Raw genomic sequence first — 6,212 nt, 5'->3', positions numbered from 1 at the left:
CGGCCGCCAACTGCCACGAGGCCGCCCCGGCACCGCCCCTCTCCCCCGCGCGCGGCCGGGGCGGGGCGCTGACGGCGGGGCGGGGCGGGGCGGCAGCCGCGCCTGAGGCGGGCAGCAAACGGCGGGAACYGCTCTCGCCTCCGGGGTGGGCGGGAGCTCTCTGGGGCCTTCGACTAGAAACGTCCGCGAGCCTCGTAGGGACTGGGAAGGGCCGGAGCGCGTGAACTTGCTCTGTGAAGGAGGAAGGTGCATAACGGCCGGGCGGTARCGCTGGTATGACCTGCGCTGGCAGCGCAGCAGCCGGTAGCTGACAATAGGTATTTGGGGTAACAGCGCCGGAAGCCACTTCCCTCCTTGGAAGTGGTCCTGAGATGAACAGAATTATTTATAGTCAAACTAGGCTGTTTTTATTATTTATAATCAAACACAGAAACAGCAGGGAGACAGCTTGAGAAAGCATTATGTGGAAAATCTGGTCATTTAGAAATAAGAGCAAGCAGGGGAAGAATACAGTAATGGAAAGCCTGAGCACAAAAAAGCAGTCAGATTGGAAAATCGTGCTGATGTGCTTTTTATGTATCTAGTTTTCTACATCAGTTTTTTTCTGCACTCAGGAGAACTATTTCATGTAAGCTTAAAATAATTCCCCTAACTTTAAGAAAAAAATACAGAATGAGAGCAGGTATTGGAAACACTGAAGAAATCCATTGTTCCTTCCTGTGAAACTACAATACCTTTTCTTTCCACCACCAGCTTCCCTTTCCAAAACATCTAACATTAATACTTAATTACTGAAAGACAATATTTCCTTTCACATTCTTTCCCCTTTTGTCTAGCTTCAGACTTTTTACTTCCTGATTTTCAGGCTGTATCTACAAGTCCAGTATCATCTAAAATTAACATTTTTTCAAGTTAATCATTTCCTTACTGCATGTGCACAGATCATGCTTGCTGCCTTTGTTTGCACCTTTCCCTTGCTCTTAAGCCTTTTCTTCCTTCTGTCCCTCCCTATTTCTGTATTTCATTTCTCAGTTTATCATTTCTCCACCCTGGAATGCAATCCCTTTTATCCTTCTTTTCCTGATACAACCCAGCACTCATGACTTTTAAAAGACTGTCCACCACCTACAGAAATTACAGCCCTGGCACGTTTTTATGGAGCATCTCTAAGCTTGTCACTCACTGTGCTGGCTTGCTATGGAAGGAGCAATGCTACAAAGACTGACAGTGTATAGACAGTTGGGTCAAGGACAGGATAGCTTGGGCTCACAGTATTTAGTAAATGCACACAGTGACAAGACTAAGCTATTGAATATGCACCTGGAAAACTGCTAATGAGAATCTCATAGCATCCTATTTTTACGTAGAAGACGTTCTGCAGGATAGGGAGAAACAGAGGAAATAAAATCTGACATCTCTAACATTCCTGTGCTCAAAAGTTCAGAGATGATGACACTGGCAAGCTGAGAGGCCACAGCTGTCATTTATTTTATGCAAGGTTTACACCCTCGGTCATCCTAATAAAATGATTTTCTTTAAATGAGATCCCGCTCCGCCCCCACGCAAAAGACTCAAATCTTAATTCAGAATTCAGGTGTACACTGTTCACTGGCAGCAAGTTCTGCAAACGCAGGGCAGAAGTCATGCTAAGTCAGATGTTATAAACACTTGGCACAATCAAAGAAGTTACACATACTTGAGAAACTGCTCAAGCAGCACATGAACTCACTGCCATTATTGCTGTTCTTTGTGATTCTGTCCCTAGTTGTGCTGGGGGAAGCTTCTAGTAAGCTTCTGTTCAGTTTGTAGTGTAGATTGGATACCCGTTGTAAATGTAAATCCATTCTGTAGTATTATGATTCTATGTAGCAGCRTTTTTAATACAAAACAGGTCCTGTAGTTATTGCAAAACAGAACATTAACAGGTAACCAAATAACCTCACTATTCCAAAACCAACTGATTTTGGAACATACGTATCTAGTGAATTTATTCAAGGAAAAAAAATGGACACAATACAAATAATTAAAGCTGAACAAGACAAATCAATGTATCCTGTAGGGAAAAACTGAACCCTACCTCTATGAAAAGCTTCATGAAGACACATCCTTGGGTTTTCACAGAAACTGCAAATCCAACTATACTCCAGGCAAACAGGTAATACATGCAAATAGAGCTTACTAAAGGACAGAAAGCCCAAGCTGCCTCCCTTTCCTCATTCAAATGCCTCCATTCCACCAGAAAGCCTAAAAGAAAACAACTACACACACGTTCTCTGTGTGAACTGAATCTGAATATTTACCTAATTAATTCTCCCTTCATCACTGCACACAGAACACCATCCATGTTTGTATTAATTCTGCATTATCAGATTGCTATACAAGAAAGTAACAGATTTTGAGCGTGAATAATATAGTTTTAATCTTGACAGATTTTCTTTGGCCTACCAACAGCTCTTCTGGCTTCCGATTCAAGACAAAGAATGAGAACATTGTTAATGACTGCCTCTGCACTGTGTCTTCCCTTAAGAAATGAAGGATGAATGCTGAACTTTAAACCTATTTTACCCTGTTACTCTCCTTGTTCTAACACTAAAACCATAAAAAAAAAAAAAGTTACAAATATACATCTCCTTTTTTGCTCAGAAATTACTGACAATCCACTAGAGTAGAAACCTGTTAAGACAGATYTAATTACTTCTTTCAAAAGGACTTTTTGAATCTGTTGCAAAACTTACCTTTCATAAAAGGTTGATGAACTGGATCAAGCTGGCAACACATCATGGATTAAAGTTGTTACATCTGAGCAAGTGAGACTGCAAGTGCTGACAAATGGAGTTCGTTGAATTGTGCACTTTGATCACACAAATGGCAGACAAATGATCATACAAGGGCAAGCTTAACTGTAAGGCCATGAAAAGACCAACCTAATCCAGAAGAAAGCATTATAATAATAAACATTTAATTTTTCAAAAAAATTATTTATACATTTTTAAAGTATTTTGCCTGTTACATAACTGTACAGATTGTGACTGATCTTCTGGAATGCTGCTGAGTTTTCCCTACACACTTCATTTAGGCCCAGTACCACATCAGAGAAATTGAAACACCTTTTTCAGCTCAAGTTACTTGCATTTGTCATTGCTACATTTCCTATCAGGCTGCTTGTTCAATAGCCTTATTACTTTAACCCCAAAACTCTTAAGCCTTTAGTTTTATGTAGACTAGGTAACCGTCAAACACAAATTTTGCTCCCTTGATGTCTTTCTTTCCCAGACGCTTGAAAAATGCTCAACATGTGTTCTAGTATCTACCTTCCCCATCCCGCCGAAGAAGGCCAATAATCTCTATTTTGATTTCTTCTAGTTTGTATTTTTCCTTTATAGCCTCCTGTGGGAAAGTTTCTCAAAACGCTTTCTTAAGACTTATTTTTGTCATGAGTTTGTCCTTTATATTTTTCAGAAACTTTTTTTTGAGTAAAAAGTATTTTACTCTAAACATAAGCTTGACTACTCTGATTTTCTACTATGGTATTTTTCTGAGTGCAAAATGTGAACCAACTAATYTGTAGAAACTTACCCTCTCAAGAAAGAACATTAYGGTTCAGAAACTACAGGTTTTAATAATGGCATGCCTTTTCCTATTAACTGATGGAGAACTCACCTCCTTGTTATTTACTATACAGTTCACAAATACAGTATCTTTTCTTTCTGAATGCATATTCATATACAATTATACTTACTACTTCCACAACTGTATTTACAGATGAAATTCTATGATAAACTACTATCCCCAGTTTTAGGATCTTTCACACTTTACAGAAATTAAGAAATTCACGTTCTTGTACCAGCTGAAATATTTGTATATTAAAAGAACCCAGTGTTTTATTTAGTAAAGTAACGTACTTAAATATGTGCAACCGCAATGCTGCCGAAACTGTCGCCCACTTACTTAAAAAGAATCATAACACATTATCAAAATATGCTTATTTATTGACAAGCAGATTTCAAGCTCATCTAAGATCATCTATTTAGAGTATACATTTCAAAAGCATATTTGTACAGACAGGTAAAGTAATAACATTACATTAGCAAGATCATAAGTTAACACCTTGATTTGATTAGTCATCAAGATTCAGATTTATAGGAAAGTCCTGGGTATATATTTACATTCAATAGGGCCTCCAGTCAGTAGGGGAGAAGGAAGCTTTATCTCACCTAAGGTTTCTGTTTGGGAGAACCATACTAGGAGACTGTAACTTAACCTAAACTCTGGTTCTCGACCTGACTCAACTACCCTTAGCTCAAGCAAAGACTTCTGAAATTTTTCATTGCTCAGTAGCTCGGATCAAAGAGCCACCATCTGACCTGCTCCATTTCTTTATGGCCTCAAAACTGTTATTTCTTCTGTATTTACACTTGCCTATATCATGCTCCTGAACTCCTACGACTTGTCCTGTAATACTCAATGCATCCAGTTTCTGCATCCAGTTGGAAGTTGCCATTTTTATTTTATTTCAGCTCTTTGGTAACCCAGAATCATCTTTSTTTGGTTTTATGATGCTGCCCTCACTCCCTCATTTATGAGGTAAGGTCAAGGCCCACCTTCACAAAGCTGTTTGAACTTTGAGAGATACCTTTCTTTTGTCTTCAGAAGAAAATACTGCTACCATTTTCCCAGTGAATTCCCAGTCCACTTCTATATTGACACCAGCCACCATCAGACTGCCCCGCAGCCTGTGAAAGGAGACACTATAGCCTCTGCCACTACACCAGCAACCAACTTGCCATGCAACCTTGAAAGCACTCCAGCGTCCCTCAGCCTGGATACCTAGATAGCCTAGAGATTTCAGACAAGGCTCTAAACACTTCCAGTCAGGATGCACAGGAAGATACATGCCAAAGCTGACCTGGCTCCAACTCATCCCTGCTAGGTCTGCAACCACCTGCCCCTTGTGTCAAGGATTCTGTTCAGACAGCAGTGGCTACAAGCTCCCATAGTACTGTTTACTTCTACATCTCGCAGGAGAGAGAGAGACATACAGACACATACAGGACTTATGCTTRGACAGGCTTTATGCAAAGGCCTTGAAGGTAACATACAGGAAAAATGAAAATACATGTCTTAAACTGCAGCTTGTTGGAGAGGGCCAGTAGTAGCATCTGTTTCTACCACATAGTTTTATCTTTACAGGCTTTCTAACGCTYATTTATAGACCCATTTTGCCTCTGATCCATCATTGCTTAGTCTAGTCTTGTCCCACTGGCCTCCATCTAACTTTGATAGAGTCTGGCCTCTGCCCATCTGTTTGTTGAATTCCAAAAGAAGACAAATCAACCCATTTTGATAAATGTCTTTTACTCGCAGCCTAGCATTTAAGAGAAATTTAAAGTTTCAAAAGACACATTAAGTTATGACACTGGCACCAAGCCTTGAATGGTCCATACTGCAGCTCAGTCAGGCTCACTGTGAATTAGGTCAGTCTGAGAAGCAACATCTGACCTGACATTTCCTATAATCCCTTGGGGKAGCAGTTGAACCAGACAGTAAGATGGCTCACTCAAACTCATACAACGCAACAGGGCTACCACCTCTACTACTTTTTACTACCAGTAAACTTAAACTGCAGGTATATTATCATAACCTCTGGTGTAACAGGTCACCTCATCCAAGGCACAGGATAAGCCAAACAGTGCACTGCATAATTTGCCTCAAATGGCAGAAACGCACATCTAAACACCACACAGTCCCTCAGGTCTCAYGCTGTCACCTGAGCCATTCATACACACTGGCAGCTCAAGTACTTCTGGAGTCAAATCTTCAGCTAAATTGATCACTGCCACTGTACTTTTACAAAYAATCCCTACTATGTACTGCAATGGAAGCACATAACGTGAAACAGCTGTCAGTGCATTTTGGAGCAAACACTGAACGAAACAGTAACTTTTTCATACAGCTACTTACAGCCTGCGTTAGGAACTGTTATCATCCTTGCTGGTCTCCAGTRCAATTACACTTTCCACGCTTGCACTTCTCTTCAAACCAGTTTAGCTGCTCAGACGTTCACACAGCAGCTTGGAGAAATGACAGGAGGTCTGCAGATCTCTTCAGTTAACTTAATGGACAAAATTAAAAACATGTCTGCTCCCCCACCCCCACCCAAAAAAACCTCACACACCAAAGGAGTCACAGGATGGGATGTGCATTCCCACAGA

This window comes from Rhea americana, unplaced genomic scaffold (genome assembly GCF_003343005.1).
Source record: "Rhea americana isolate MKP2758 unplaced genomic scaffold, rheAme1 scaffold_85, whole genome shotgun sequence".
Taxonomy (NCBI): domain Eukaryota; kingdom Metazoa; phylum Chordata; class Aves; order Rheiformes; family Rheidae; genus Rhea; species Rhea americana.
This window is presented reverse-complemented; position numbering follows the sequence as displayed.